Here is a 16,905-nt window from a genome sequence, read left to right as displayed (position 1 = left end):
ATGTGGTGGTAATTTTGGCGTTTACAAATCGGTGCATCTAAAATGAGAAATTGATGTACCCGGATGAGGTTAGGATGGGACACATTCCCCCACTATTTGCAGAAAATGTCATTGGAAGGATACAAGACTTGTTTTTTGCAAATGTAGAGTAATATCAAGCAGAACGTTGGCTATGTGTTATTAGGAATGGAATTCTCGTGGTGTTGGAACAAATTCACGTGGGACTTCGGGACCAAAGTATAAAACAGTTTGAATGTCGAATTTGCTGTTATCTTAGGTTAGGTAATGCAACCATCATCCACTTACGAACTTCTAAAATATGTATATTTGCTTTGCCCGTAAATCTCGCATCTCCAAATAAAGATGCTATATTGTGTTCTGCTTTTTTTTTTTTTTTTTTTTTTTTTTTTTTTTTTTTAAGTGCACTTCATGCACAGATTGGCTGGGCTAATCGAGACTGGACGTACCCTTTGAAATGGGATCCAAATCACTTGTGTGCTTGTCAGTACGCCATCGGGAGACCCTATTAGCGTTTGTTCTTCTTTAAATCCCTATAAACCAAGTTGTGAAAGTAGATTTGCATATTATTATAGTTGATATCGACGGTACTTTGCAGTCTCTGCTCACGAGAGGAAGGATTGATTCTGCTTGAGTTAAAATTAGCCCGGTATTTTTTTTAATTCTTCGTTTCAAAAGGAAGATGAAAAAGAGTGAGAAAACTTGCATCCGGTGCTGACCGCCATGAATGCCTTGCAGCAAGACGCTGTTAGTAGTACGTCGTAAAGTCGAGCTGTTGCCGCCAAAAATCGTTTTTGTGCCTCCCCTCACCCCCCTTTGCCCATCTGGCTGAGAACGAAAACAATGGCGTTTGTTCTGCGAATGTTGTTTTTTCCCAGCGTGCCTCAGGAGCGCGGCGGTGGAATGTCCGCGACCCTGAAACCCAGGGGTGTCCAATAGGTGTAGTCGGTGCTCTCTCGCGTGAGACTTCGGGAAAGGTATTCTGTTGTGCTCGAGGCGACGAAGGTTACGCCGCTGGAGGAAGAGAAGGCGGAGGGAGCGGGGGGGGGTCGACCATGGCTCAAGCTCTGATCGTTCCGTTACATGGACGCAGAGGGGTTTGCTTGCCGCTACAATTTACATTTTTTACACCAATATATCGCGCGCTGGTTTCCGAGCCACAACACACATTCTTCATTCATCATTATCCATCGTTACGTTGGCGATTCGGAGCTACAGAAGTTGCTGTGAGATATATATATATTGTGCAGGCTTTTCTGCTTTCGTGTAATGTTTCTGATCGATCTGCACGTGCAATAAGCGCATCTTGGTATTTTCTCCGTACAGTGTTGCCTACTGCATTAGAGAAATTTCCCTACGCCAAGCAACGATCGAAAAAAATCTCTGGCGACCAACACATCACAAATAGTAATTATAATATTTTATTTTAATCATCTGAACAGATTTGGCGCCGTTTAAAAAATGTACTGAATATTAGCAAGCCTCCATGGTGGAATGAATGACTCGGCCAGCATTACTGGGTTAGAATCCTGTGCATGTGTCATTGTGTTCGTTCCATCATCTATTTCAACTATTTGTCATATGTCCTCATTGTCACGTAAACCCTGGTAGGAGTAAAAGAGAACAAAATGCTGCAAGACAAAACCACGGAAAGTAACAACTTGTAATCCATCGTATAAATAGCTAGTCTACTGTTCCACGGTATACATGTAAAATCATTGTGAACTGATATATAAATTACTTTGAAGCACATGGTCGGTAAACATTGGTCTGTTCTCGAACTATGTTAACATTTTTTAAATATATTAATAGCTTTAATCATTTTTCGATCTAACTGAAAAAGTTTGTCGGTAACTCAACTTTGACTGAACAGTTTATTTCATAGATAACGTTAAAATAGCACAGTACGTTTTTACTATGCCAACCCTTACAACAACAGCCTACTTTCGTTCATATCTACCCGTACGGAATAACTTCCAAGGGCAGTCACAACGTTCCTATTTACTGCAGTGTGTGCAGACAGCAGCGTGGTTTCGCACGTGTGCGGTTGGCAACCCTGATTCTTACAGACGTGGCAACATTGCTCCGTGCAACGAGGTCGGCTGCAGGGTTGGATACACAGAATAAGGTCGAGCGTGGACTATTTTTGGGCATGCGCAGTAAGTAGCCGTCGCACGGGATGGAGTCGGCTTGGCTTTCCATTTCCATGAAACAAGGTTTCTCCCAGTGTAAACCACGTGGCCAGGCATCTATTTTGAATGAAGCCCGATCGTCGACTTTTATTCTCGCCGTCGGTCGCATCTCGTAACTCGAATTACATAAGCTGGGAAGGTGGTCTAATTTTCTGTAACCACACGTTTCTACCTTCTTGGTACTCCGTTGTTGAAGGATTTTTTTTTTTATTTTTTTTTTAATACCAGTAAGAATCTTGTCCCTGGCCGTTTTCTCGCTGCGTATGCATAGAATGGCGTGCCCTGCACAAATATTGCCTAGCATCACCGAAGAAGTACTTAGGGGCTCTAGGACCCCCCTCCAGAAAGATTTGCCGTGTACTCAAATTTAATAATGAAAATATACTTGTTTAGCATTTGTTGTATCATCTATGAATACGTATTTTTTTTGTCTCCGAACTTACTGAAAGGCAAGGATTATATTTGGTTCACACGGCTTTGAATGACCGGACGAAAGATTTATGCATACTGCTACTTATGATAATATGCATAAAATATTAATCAGGAACTTTACTTTTCGTCAACTGGATCTAACATTCTCTTTTTGTTATTCAATAAATATTCAATTATATATCTATTTGACAGTAATTTAGCTGCCTAGCGCTTTGTTTCTGTACAATTTTTTGGCGATCTTAACCACACGTAATGCCGTCTTTTTACCTATTCATCCAATAATAATAATACAATATTAATTTAACATTTTAATTAAAACATTTATTATATTATTATGAGACACTTGATTCGCACTAGATACGTGCCTGTCCATCACTACGGTAATTCACTTCCCTTTATATTAAGCCGTTCAATATAATCGTTCCAATGTAAAATGGCTAACGCTGTATTTGGAATCTTCTATTAAATAAATATATAAATAGATGCAACAATTGAAAGAGAACCCCAACGCAGTAGCTACAGTAGTAGATTTCTGCAGAAGCATCAGTAACATCCCATTCCTTATAAACACGCATGAAGTGAGGAAGAAGAGATTGAAATTCTTGATGGGCAATTTGCCTCAGTATGTTATGCGACCTACTGCACTATGTTTTTTATTTGACAAGTTAAATTTAAATAATATTGATTGTACTACACCCTGTTGTAGAGCTTCCGCGTAGCATGAAGTTAGCGTTTTCACCTTTGTGTGAACTCTTCTTTTGTTGAGTATATAAGCGCAGTTATTTATTAATTATACCTAATAATTACAAAAATTACCATCATTAATAAAAGATAACCAATTATTACATGAATGTGACAACTAATTTTTCATACTTTGTCTATTTAGACGCAGTTATATATTAATTATAATAATTACAAATCATTACCAGCCAATTGTATGTACACTGTCACTGACATGAGTGTCTTCAATAACATGCATCCGAAAGGGGTGCCTGATAGGCCCACCAAGTGAATTTGGCCGGTACGTTACATATTATATTTTTATGAACAAGAGTAATACAGAAATATCGGAACACCTTAGGAAACCGTGTAATTGAGCAGATTATGGGGTGATATTGCCCGGAAAAGTTCTTTTAAGAGTAAGTAATGAGCAGGGAACTGATTTATATGTAAATACGTACATATTTACGTATACAGGTGAAATCAGTTATATTTTGTATTATCTTTGCGCATCATGACATGCAGACTCGAAAAATTCAGTTTTTGTTTTACATGTTATTTCCATGTTCCAGAAAATTTCTCAACATATACTCCATATTCGCGCAATAACTACATGTCCCTGCGTGACCGACTGAGCTGGGTTAATTTCTTGGTAATAACGACAAATTCGAAATACATCCCCATTACTTCTTGTGATATTGAACACAGTTTTAGTCAATATAAATCCATCTAAAGAGACAACAGAAGGAAATTCACGTTCGAACACTCACAACAAAATTTTGTTATTGATTGTTGTGGAAACAGATAATGAAAAAAATATATGTTGTGTTGATTGATGTCAATGTAAGTGTACTGTATTTTATGTAGCTCGTGTAGTGTCTTATACAGGGTGGCTACTCACCGGGAATTCCCTGAATTCCAGGAATTATGCGTGAATTATTGGCTCCGGGAATTATGTGTGAATTCTACTTGGACTTGAATTTTTCTCCATTTGATGTGAAAAATTACAACTTTTAAAATACAAATCCTATTCACATTTTATGCAAATAAAAATTATTTTCGTAAAATTTTCTTAGTCTTAACAAGTTTATAACCATAGCTAGAGTTGTTTTCACGTTCAGAAGACACAACGGCGCTTATGGAGAAACCGCACAGTGTTACCAATACAGCGCTAGCTCATGTCGCCGGGAAATGATGACCTTCCTTCACAATGAAGGTGTTACATATTTTGTATATATAATGATAATTATATGTAAGTATTAATATTATACTGTGGACGTTACAGTTACCCTTTTTACTATGATCCATTGCGATCACTACACACGCGAGTGTAATGCACGAATATGACACTTCAGAAATCACTTAAAAAAGTAAAAATCACAGAGCTCACACAACTGAAAACACTTTTTCGGGAGAGGGAAAAAGTCTAAACAGACCAAAGTAGATCTCTCACTGAAGTAAGGGGAACCTGGCACATGGGTTAGATTAAGTTGCAACCCAAACAAACAAATGAGTTATGGCCCACGTGAACTGATAAGACGTGAATGACTCAAGCAAGGCATGTCATATTTCTATCTTGAAGCCCCATATTTTGTCACGTGTTGGAAAGCCTTTCAAGGGTTAATATGGTGTCTATGAATTTATGTGTACGTTGGAAACTGAAAGGTGATCTTCATTTCAGTATTAATGTCGACAGTAATGTAAACGAAAACAACGTGTATTTGCGACAGCACTAATGTTGATCACAACAGCAACATTGGAAATAATTGTCAATTATTAAATTTAAGTAATTTCAATTCTATTATAACAAACAGCATGAAGTTCATATTTTTACTGAATGGAAATAAAATAACTCGAAAACTTGGTGGTGATTAGCCGGAATGCTGCGGTGAGTCAGCTCAAGATGGCCAGACAACGTCTCCTTACTTCGCACGCGGTTCGGGTTAAAAAGAAACTCCAAATGCATGGAAGTAATATTTCTGGGAACCTTTGAGTGGTTATAAAAAAATAATTTCATTATTTTCTCCACAACTTTGTCGCTGGAAGTTTTTACTTGGAATTGCAGAACAAAAAATGGCCAGCGACGACATTTTCTACTGCACGAATATAAAAAATCTCCACATACTTTATTTGAATATTTTTTAATGCAAATATGCTTTAAAGTATTGATAAATTCTGAGTACCACCGTCACCTATGACAATTAAAAAACAGTGTCAATTTTTTTAATAATGAATGCTTCAATTTTACGGCATGTTTCAACGTTAGGAATGAAAACAATGTAAAAATTGTGTTTTCACAGAAAATTTGCGTTTTTAATTTATCTAAAATTATGTAAGCAAGTTACCAGTTTCTTGTGTTCACCATCGTATTCTCTAAAAAATTTCCTGCAAAACTGCAGCTACCGATTTTACTTAAGCTAAATTAATTAATGTAAAATTGATTTATTGATTTGTGGTTTTAAAGTCCACTTTATGCACAGAAAGGCTAATCGGGACTGGACGTACAGTTTAAAGTGGGATCCGAACTACTGTGCTGTGTGTTGAAAAAATAATTGAAATACGTAGTTTTTTCGTACACAAATGCTTTAGCACCAACTTCTACCCCATTTTTTACATAATTTTCAAGGATAATAACGTCTTTGATACTACTACTAATAATAATAATAACAACAACAACAACAGCAATGTTGGTCCCGGCGGGTTCGAATCCCGTCTTGGGCATGAATGTTTGTGACTGTCCATTCATCAATTTCATCATATCACATTCATCCCCATCTTCGCAAATTAGCCAAACGTGGCACAAGAAGCGAAGTAAAATAAAACAAATCAATAATAATAATGTTATAATAATATTTTTATTAACACTATTATTATTAGTACGTTTATCCTGGCATTTTCTCCCCGCCTGCGCAGGCAAAAATTCCTGGTTGCGCCTCTGTTTGTAAATAGACACTCGGAAATAATTTTTGGATGTTGGAATCACATAGACCCTTTATATTATGAAGATATTTTATGTGTGGATGTTGAGAGGCGGTAATACGTAAGGTGGAAATAGAGAAAACATCTACTTGAATTTTTGGAAAGTTCGCCTTGAAAACCGGGAATTATACTTGAATTTTATCATGGTCCTAGAGTAGCCACCCTCTTATATTATTAAAAATGTAAATTTTACAATTTTAAGTCCATATTTTGGTGAAAATAACTACATTTTTACTACATTTAAAATCCGATCCAGTGATCGGTAAAATATTGCTTTGATACTGTAGACGAGACACGCAGAACTTTCGAGTCTTCAGAATTCTCTTCCTGCCAGTCTGCCCTTTTTCTTGTATCGCTGAAAGATCCCCGGCGTATGGCTAGTCAGTAATTATCATGGCAATCCTATAAATCAACTGAAGGCGCGTCATCTGGTGGCCAAGCATGGGCGCTGCCAGCTGACAGAAGCACCCGCGCGCCACCTGCCCGCAGGTTCCAAACTCCGTTGCACCTGTAAGCATCATGCCAAGAAAAACAATGGGCTCGCAGCTGGAATCGTCTCCTACAATATTTCTTGCCTTTTTGGAATATGGCAGCGTCGTCAAGTTTTGTACAGCTTTTCTGTGTTCCTCTACTTCACGGGCAAAATGGTGGAAATAATAATAATAATAAAACATCTTGAGACAGAGTACACAATGCTGCAAGGGTACTTGCCATAATTTTAGGTAGGTTAGTTGGCTGTGATAAATTTATTTGGCATTCGGCGTTAAGTGTTTGTTTAGACTATTTTATTTTCTATATCGGCTAACGCTTTCTTAGTGTAAAGTTAAGCTCAAGTTGGTTGGTTTTGCCTCGATCGTCATGTGTACAATATTCGGTTCTTATGTACAGGGTTTCTATAAATTAGTTATACAGAAGTAACCGTTAATTGTGAAGAAAGTGTATGTGTAACAGAAATGCTTTATACATCAATTAATACAGCATTTCTTCAAGTTTATTGTCGCATGTTGTTAGTTTCAGACGCCGCCACTGGAGGCGTGAGTGTTTGTTTATCTTACACAAGTACCCACTTGGATTGGTCGTGGTGGAACGATTCCGTGGCCACCTCGTCGACGTTGCTGGGAAGAGGGGGAACAAACACATGCCCTTTAATGTAACCCCAGATAGAGAAATCCATGGTACCAATCGGGCGAATGAGGTGGCCACGGAATAAAATGTTTACAAATGTACCACTGATATGAATAAGTGCGACGGCGACCATTTTGCCACCAAGTTTCAGGGATGATAAATCTCAAACATTATTGCGATGGGATCCACGAATATTACCGTGCATATTATCTATTACCATGTCCGTCCACTTAATTTGACCCAATAAGAGCTTCAGTAATTAAAAGAAAACTCAAAAACAAGCTGTTGACAACTTCTGCACCAGCATACATAAGAATCCATCGCTTAAAAGCACACAGGATGTAAGAGAAAATTTAATGAAAATAGTCATGGACAACTTGCACGGTAATACTCATGGATCCCACTGTACCAACCATTTTACTTTCAGATTCGCCGACCACCAAGCAACGAGAGTACTCGGTTAATAACCTCGAAGCAGGTGACTCTTGACAAAATTGAGTGGGTCAAATGGTACGAGGTCACACTATGGGATGCAGAAACTTTGCACCAGCTGTGGTTCCTGTTGTGCCGCGACACGTTTTCACTTTCTAATGTTAATTCCTTTGCCATAAAAGGCAAGTCGTGTTTACTGTAGGTTGATTGACCGCCAGCAGCCTCTATCGCCCGTGTACAAACAGCTGAAATGTTGCAGTGCCATGACTGTTTTGAGGCTTGTACGTTTCTGGGATCGCGATGATGTTTAGCGAGAGAAACCGAGAGATGTTAAGTTTCCCAGTATCTACGATATGACTTGGGGTCACTTCTTTTTGACTGGTATTACAAATACGTATAGGGTTTGGATGACTCGCAGATCACGATTGTTGTCTTTAAATAATTTCAGCATGCTGATTCCAAAAATGAAATCCATTTTTACCCATCACGTCTGGTTTTTCTCAGAAAATAATATATCAACTGCCTTAATTTCACAATAGAATGTGTAGTTCCATCATTTCCTCAATAGATGGATGGCTCTGTTTAGGTGATGGTAAAATATTGGTTTTCTAGAATACAAATCCTCCAATTTTGAATTATAAATGCACATAGAATAGTATGCATTTATTCCACCTTCTATCTTCACAAGACACACTGACATGAAAATTGTAAACTTTGATAACGTAAGTTCCATTTTCGATATCCCTCATAAAAAAATTCATTCACAAAATGTCCAAAACTCAATGTTATAATGTAGTGGGTTGATTGAACTTAATGACGTGCAGATAAATCCTGATCTAGGGGAAAATGACGTGATGGGAAGTAATTTTTGTCATATCCGTCATCAGCATTCAAAATACTTCCAGAATCGCCTATTAGTTTGTAAACAACCGAAATATCATTTGTTTAAATTTATTTTATTGCGTTGTGTAATAGGCGTAATGGAATGGCGAATATGAGAATTTTGATTGTGAAATTGTGACAAATCCTGACGTAATGGGAAAAAAATGATGTCATTTCCGTGATCAGCATTCAAAATACTTTGAGAATCACCTATTGATTTGAAACCACCCTATTTTTTTTTTATTTTTTTTAATGCAGGGTGGTGATTTATTCGTATTTGAAACTTTCTTTACACAGAGTTAAACGTACGGAAGAAACTGTCTTAATGTTAGTGATTTAATTATGGTCTGATATTTTATTTCGTTATGCAGAGCCACATACATCTAAACATGAAGAGCAGAAAAATATTGGTTCACACGGCCATCACTACTTCTTGTGATGTGCAGAAATCAGTCTATGAACCAATGTTTTCCAGTCTAGTACATAAACAGTGTCGACCAGTCAAGAAAATCATACAAGGATAAGAAATCAACAAATAGGTCAAGAAGTCGATCAAAAGTCAAGAAATTACACTTGTGGTCAAGAATTTTTGCTCTCACAATGACTGATTGATTTAGTTTATTATACTTCAATTTTCTACCACTTTGGCTAATCGCGAAGATGAGGATGAAGGGACAATCACAACACACGGACGACAACACGAGCACCACATAAGATTATACTAGCTGTGAGTCCAGACGCCAGAGCCTCGCTAGTCTGCCAAATGCAGTCCAGGATGCATTAATGGTTAAAGCAAGTCTAATTGTTAAATGCAGCTTTAGTTTTCGTCTTAACTAGCCTTTTAGTAGTTTTTCAATAAATAAATATTTATTGTCTTAATTGCTAATTTCGGCTTTACATAAGTACGGGTCGTATGAATAAAGCTTGAGAAAAACTAAAAAAAAAAGGTCAAGAGAAGACAAGAATTTCGGATTTCTTATTTTGGTAGACACATGCCTGTGTAGAACCAATTTTGTATTTTACTACGATAATGCTTTCCGCGAATTCGCGGCCAAGAAATTAATTGGGTTTTTAAAACCGCTTCGGCGATAACAGTAATATAGAAAAAAAGCTTTCCTGCTATTTGAAAAACATGAAACTACGTCAAGGTTATGGAGCGAAAGAGTGCAAGGTGGTAGTTTGGCCCAGCACCTGCCGCGGACCGACTTACTATTGGCCGACTTAATGTTGACGATTCCTACACCTGCTTCGCGTGCAGTTCACCTTCACCTGCAAAGTAACGCCTGCCACAGCAATTATATCTAGTAGCTCTGCCTAGTTGTGGATTCGGATAGTCACAAGATCACAGGCGAAGAGAACTCCCAAATTATTTAAAATATTGGCCAGCAACAGTTTTAACACAGCAGTAATGCGGTGTTGTGAATTACCCCAGTAAGATAAAGCACTTAAACATGCAAATAATTCATTTTCAAGACCTAGATTGTTCCTGTATCATCTTGATGAACATATTATCATTGAAATAGTGTTTTTGACAGTTGAACTTCGCATTCGAATCGTCCTTTCAGAACAAATTGAACAAAAGTTAAATTGTTGCGTTACATTTTTTTATATACGGGAGCACAACGAAAGAAATGACATATTACATAATACTAGCCTAGGATACACTTGCACTAAATAGTGTGTGCTCTTGTATAGTCACGGATACTTCTGGATTGTAATGATTACATTGAAAGACCCCGCTGGAGGTACGTAGTGGTTCGGATCCCACTTTAAACTGTAGGTCCAGTCCCGATTAGCCTTACTGTGCATAAAGTGGACTTAAAACACTAAATCAACAACAACATTGAAAGACAATGGAGTTGTAACAACCCATAAGTGTCCGTAACTGTACAAAGACTGTCATCAAATTTGCAATATGCAAGTTATACTGTAGTGATCAGTGGCGTACGCAAGGGGGGGGTTACGGGGTTTAAACCCCCCCCCCCCTTGAGCTTGTGAAATGGTATGAAAAATGCTGTGGAAAAAAATAATTAAATGGCCAACTTACCATAGTCAAAGATCTAGGACAATACTATTATCTACTACTACTATTATTAATAATAATAATAAAAATAATAATAATTTGAATTATTATTTCCATGCAACACGAAGAAAAAAGCACAGCATTCCAAACACATGCGTCTTTCAGAGAGAGAGCCTTGAAAATTAACATGTATTCTTGAAAATGAAACATGAGGGCAACTATGATTTAAAAGAGAGAAAGCTTGTTTTGTATCTCAGTTGCAACAATGTTCAATACACTGGCGTATGCAGAATTTTTTTTTCGGGATGGGCTGGAATAGTAAATGTGGATAGCACGTGGCTTCGTTTTGGAAGGCAGGATGCATAATAAAATATTTCGAATTTTTGGAGCTTTTCAGTCTATTAAAATTATATTCAAAGACAAAAATGGTAATCGGGACTCACTTTAAAAAGAGGTTTCGCATTTACACATTTTGATTCTTTAAAGTTCTTAATGGATTTTTATTTGAAAATTCTGATTTTCTCAAAATTTTGGTAGGGGCTGTAACCCCTTCAGCCACCCCTCTACGTACGTTGTAAGCGGCTAATGTATAGACAAAGGCTAGGCGGACAAAAACAGTCACCAGTCCGCCTTCCCATTGTTTACCGCAGCATGTTTGAATGTCTCTTTTAAAATGTCTCACCTTGTTGACTAGACAATTATTCAAATGACAATAAGCTTAACTATTGCAAAATGTTTTGTTGGCAAGAACAGAGAGACAATCCAGATGTGAATTATCGGGGACATTTATGCGGGGAAGAAGCCGGAAAAATTCCAACCAATTCCGGGAATCGAACCCGGATCTCACGCGTGCCTGTCAGACGCTCTACCGACCAGACTACCGCAGATCCTTGGATGAGTTCCATACTTTGATTATTTTAATTTATTTTAATATATTTTCTTCCTTTTATGGATTTTCTTCACACTTAAAATGTCTCACCTCGTTGACCAGACAATTATTTCGTAGCAAAGAAACAAAAAAATGCTCCCAGAATTTGATAAAAATCGAATGACTAGAAAGTGATATTGTTCTATTGCTTTCGTAAATACTATATTTATGTAGATCTCTAGTACTTAATAGTAGTGGTATTATTAGTAGTAATTCAGCTAATTAATTAATTATAAGTATTATTAATTAATTGTGATTATTATTATTTAATTAAAGTATAATAAAACAATGGTAATGTGAATTTGGAGGAAGTTTTAGAAATAACCCCCCCCCCCTTGATAAAATCCTGCGTACGCTACTGGTAGTGATTATTTAAGAAGAAGCATTGTATTCATCTCACGTGTTGTGCAGTTGATACTAAGGTGGTGACGGACAAATTCAAGTGCCTAACGGAAACTGCCCACCAAGAAATATTGTTGCTGTATTGTGAGAAGATAAAATTGAACAGTGAGAATTATAAATGCCACAACTGTTTCATTAAAGTTTACTTGACACATTCCGCCGATACGGGAAATGTCGATGTCTTCATGCACAACTTCTTAGATTTTCTTTAAGAAAACTCTCAAGATTCGGCAACGCTGCCGAGACGTCCAGGTGTTTGTCAGTCCTGAGGCCAGGTGGCCGATTTTCTAAGACCAGTCGGGAAGATGTTTTAAGAACAGCGTGCGCGTGCCCACAAAAGACTTCCTGAGCGGCCTGCCCCAGACTTTTCCTCGAGGAAATCTTTAATTGTTGATTTCATAATCCTTACTGCGCCTGCTGCTAGAAGAGTTTTTTTTTTTTTAAAAAAAAAAAAAAGTTTGTGAGACTGCCATCACTGCTTCGTTTAATATTCATGGATTACTGTGGCTCTCACGTTAATGTGAATAATGTCAATGAAAGGTACGGGAAACATTGATGCTCCAGTGACGAGTCGATTACCACATGGATTTAAAACAAGAAGCTTTTGCTCATAGTGTCTCATTGAGAATGCCCCGCTAGATGGCATGGTAAAAAGGTAAAAAGGTAAAGTGTTCCCCTGTGCTTAGCACCACGCCATGAAGGCGTATAGGGGGTGTGGGGGTAACGCCCCACACTTTCTTGATCCGGTCGTGAGTGGGGGTGATGTGATCAGCATCACGCCCCTGACCGCCTTTACCCCCCAGGGTTTCCCCCAGGTACCCATGTTATTCGACGCTGGGTAGGCGCCGGGGCCGCTTCCACCGTTAGAAAAGTTCCCGGATTTGAACCGGCCGGGGATCGAACCCGGGACCTTTAGCATGGTAGTCAGACGCGTTACCGACTGAGCCACCGCGGCAGGGTAGTTCATTAATCACTCTGTAGATTAGTTTCTGTACGTAATTATAGTTTTGCAGCTATTTTTACACTTACACTAGCTGAAATATTGATGAGAATGAAGATGACTGGATGCCCTACGTGACAGAGTGGCTGAGAACTATTCGGTACATGGCTCTAGTCAACGTTTCGGAAGCACATCTACTGGAAAAGGATTTCCAGTTCATTCGTGTTATTCGTGTTATTAGTTTAATCCAATCCAAGGTAGAATAAATTCAACTTGCTTGGTAATTTCAGTAAATTAGCCGCTGAGCTTTACGAGCGGCTAGGGACAGCCTTAGCAACTTGGAAATACATGCTAACAGCACCATACATGACCTACCTAACCTATCCACGATTACATATAATAGCTTAAATAAACAAAATTTAAACTGCCTAATATATTTACATGTTTATTTATGGTATTATATGCCTACTTGGATAGGTAGGGCAGGTCAGGTTTGGTTAGAATTTATTTCCAGTTTGCTAAGGCTGTCCCTAGCCGCTCCTCTGGGCTTTACGGAAAGTACAGGGAAATTTGTCTAGGGTGTTTATCGTTTTGTTGGGTGATAATTTTCTTTCAGTTATAATTGCAAATAAACACAACGTAGCCATTGTTAATTGAACACAGTGAACTAGCAAGAGATGTGTAAAAGTATCCCAGCTTGTGGTAATTATATTTGAGGGGGGGGGTGAAATGTTATTCTGTTACTTGACACTCTTCCGGTTTTTTATTCTTCATAAATAGTTCGCGTCATGAATTATGCTATACGAGTCTACACATAAATTAGAATTTTATATTGCTGTTAGGACATATATGTGCAAATTTAGTCACAAGTGCATTTCTATTTTGCATATTATGGTGATATAAAATCCTAGTCCCAATACTCACTGTTTGAATGGTTATCGTGAACAATTTTCATTGCCTGTTGTTTGATTGACGCCCCCTCGTCCCGTTGGGCACAATGGTATCGTTTTATTATGTGACAACAGATAAGGTATTTTATCAAGCCAGCTTAAAACTTTGCAGAAAATTCCCAGTTTCGGAACTTGGTCAACTCCACCAGGTGGGGTTGCTGTTGAGCAATACAGGGAGGGGAGAGTTGTATGTGCGACGTAAATGTGGACTACTAAACCAACCATCCTTACAAAGCTGGGGCGGTACGAAGAAAAATAAATTTGAAAGTGAAGACGAAGGGGGGAGAACAAAAACGCAAACCAGATGCCGAAGACATTTTCAATGCCGTAATATTGGGTTTGCACATGCGTGAATTCAATCCACCCCAGGTAACAGATGGTGTCCTCTACCTTCTCGCGATTCTTGGACGATAACGGAAATTTCCTCGGCTTTGTCCTGCACAAGAACCGTTGGTTATATCCTTGGTGAGCGGGTATAAAGGAGGCAGAAGGCTACGAAAGGAATGGGAGAAGAGGTAGGGGTGGGGGAAGGAGATGTGGTGTACAAAGGAAGCTCGGATTCAGATCTTCGCGGGATTTACACATGAATGGACAGTGCCCTGCATCTTGAATCGGGTCATTACAGGAAAGGGGAGGGTGTGAACCGAAACGTTATGCCATGATATCGGGCATTTGCTTTTGAAAAGTGTTAACCGGGTTGCATCACCATTGCATAATTGTCGCAGAAAAAGCAGGCCATTTTGATACACTGAAGTTGAGTAGCTTGCTGGTGGTACGTAAGCGTATGTGCCGTGGTGAAACTATATCTTGGATTGAATTCACGGATAGGGAAAAGACCGTACGCATATAAGCGACCTACAATCACCGTTTTCGCATTTAGCGTCACCTTTCTGTTACTTCAGCTATTGACCACGTAGATAATCAATGATCAGGACTTGAACCCGGAACCATCGGTGACGTGGTCCGAATCGAGTTCTCGATGCGCTCTGTCATCTTTAGACTGCTGTAAAATAACTGCAACAGACCAAATCATTGGCTATTATTTGCACATTTTTATTTTGCGTGAAGATTTTGATAATCGCAGAGTTGATGAAATTATTAGATTGTGTTGTTTGGACGTTAAAAAATGTCAAAAAATGTTTTGATTGATTGATTGAATTGTTATTTGTCGCTTTTCTGCAACCTTGGGCTAATCACGACGATGAGGATGAATTATGATATGGTGAAATTTATAACACAAAGAATGTCCATACCCAGGCCTGGATTCGAACCCAAGACCTCTGGCGTCGTAGCGCGCTGTACTAACTACTCCGCCAGGGAAATCGACTCCGAATGTTGTTGTGTAAGTTATGATTTTTAAAACTTCAGTATCTGGTGTCCAGGTAAATTCTGCTGAAATTTAGTTTCTTCAGACCGATCTTCATCCTTATTTCGTAGAGTCGTTCTTTTAACGAAGGTTGTTGACGTGGTATGAGTAATGCCGAACGTGCTTGCTGCCGACACGTCAATTTGAACTGGCAACAGTGTAGGAAAATATGATTGGCCTGGCAGCATTACAACGTGTAATAGTTATGTTGCCTCAGTCAAGGTCATCTATAAATATAGGAAGAAGAAAGGTTTCTGTTTTTTTGTTCCCTCTCTCTTCTCGACTCGATGTTATAATTATTTGCGGCAGCCAGGCGAAGCTAGTATTTTTAATGTTTCCTGTTACACGTATTATCAGAATGGTGATACTTGATGGGAGATTTTAAAAACAACAACAACAGTGCAACAGTACTCCCATGAAACAAGGGGTCTTAGGTTCAAAGATAGGGTAAGGCATATTTAATTGTGTGCCTTCTGTCGGTAGATTGAGTTATCATCTCGTAATCAAGGGGGGGGACATAGTACTGAGGTGTTGTCCCACTTTAAACTGAAGTTTATGTATCTATTGGCATATCTGAACATCGTGTGGACTTCTTTTAAAAATCAACTATACCCAGAATTTTAAAAGGCGCAGTAAAATATTTTTTAAAAAAATACAAATAGCAGCGAGAATTAATGCGAGTTGTTCATGCACGCCAGAAATTTCAAGAATTACTGACGTAAAACAAGAATCATATTGAGAGACGAGTGCAAATGTTATTAGTTTTAAAAATTTAAAAAAAATGCCTACGAAACGGACGTAAAACGTATTACCCTCGGTTTTTTTATTCAAAGTATTTTCTTTCCAACTACAGTCATATTACGTAACCGAGTTTCTTTACGAAGCCGTGAATTCATCCAGTTTTCCGAAATAGGCCATGTTACTAGTGTGAGGACGCTATTGGCAGATGGTTTTGAGAGATAAAGGGTGGTTGCCTTCAGTAGTAGACCGACCAATCATGTGGCGCTTTGTTGTGTCCTCAGCTGTGCGTTTGTAGGGGAACAGGCGGTCAGGGCTGTCCATTGGAGATGTCTCGTGCATCCTTTGGTTAGATAAGCAAACGGCCGCACATACCATAGTGGCGCTGACATCGCGTTTCAGCTGTTGGAAAACATCCAGACCGGCGTAAATATGCGAGTACGCGTCATGAGCTGAATCATGGTATGCAACGAAGGGGCGAGTACATTATCAGCATCCAAATGTATACGTCGCCTCTGAATTATGTTCTATAACGGACCTTTGACTTTTAACCCTTTCAGTGTTACTGACGGAAATTATTTTTCCTTACGCTAACAAGAATATCTGAAGAAAAAAATACAGATTTGTTGGAGAAAGGGAACACTGATTCTCTTAGCATCTTTCATGTAGTATTTTAGTAAACTCGCGATACGATTGTTTATTGGAATCTTGTTTGCTTTTCTTATGGTTAAGCAGCTAAGAGAATATACTGGAAAGTTTTCAGTGTAGGATTGGGGCA

At 38.5% G+C, this 16,905-nt stretch overlaps 1 protein-coding gene across 4 annotated transcripts in view; it reads left to right on the top strand.

Annotated features, from left to right (window-relative positions):
* The window catches only part of crp (transcription factor cropped), a 99,625-nt gene that overhangs the window by 69,353 nt on the left and 13,367 nt on the right, over window positions 1-16,905 (top strand). The window lies entirely within an intron of this gene.

The sequence above is a fragment of the Lepisma saccharinum genome, chromosome 7 (genome assembly GCF_977018435.1).
Source record: "Lepisma saccharinum chromosome 7, izLepSacc3.1, whole genome shotgun sequence".
Classification (NCBI taxonomy): domain Eukaryota; kingdom Metazoa; phylum Arthropoda; class Insecta; order Zygentoma; family Lepismatidae; genus Lepisma; species Lepisma saccharinum.
This window is presented reverse-complemented; position numbering and strand designations above follow the sequence as displayed.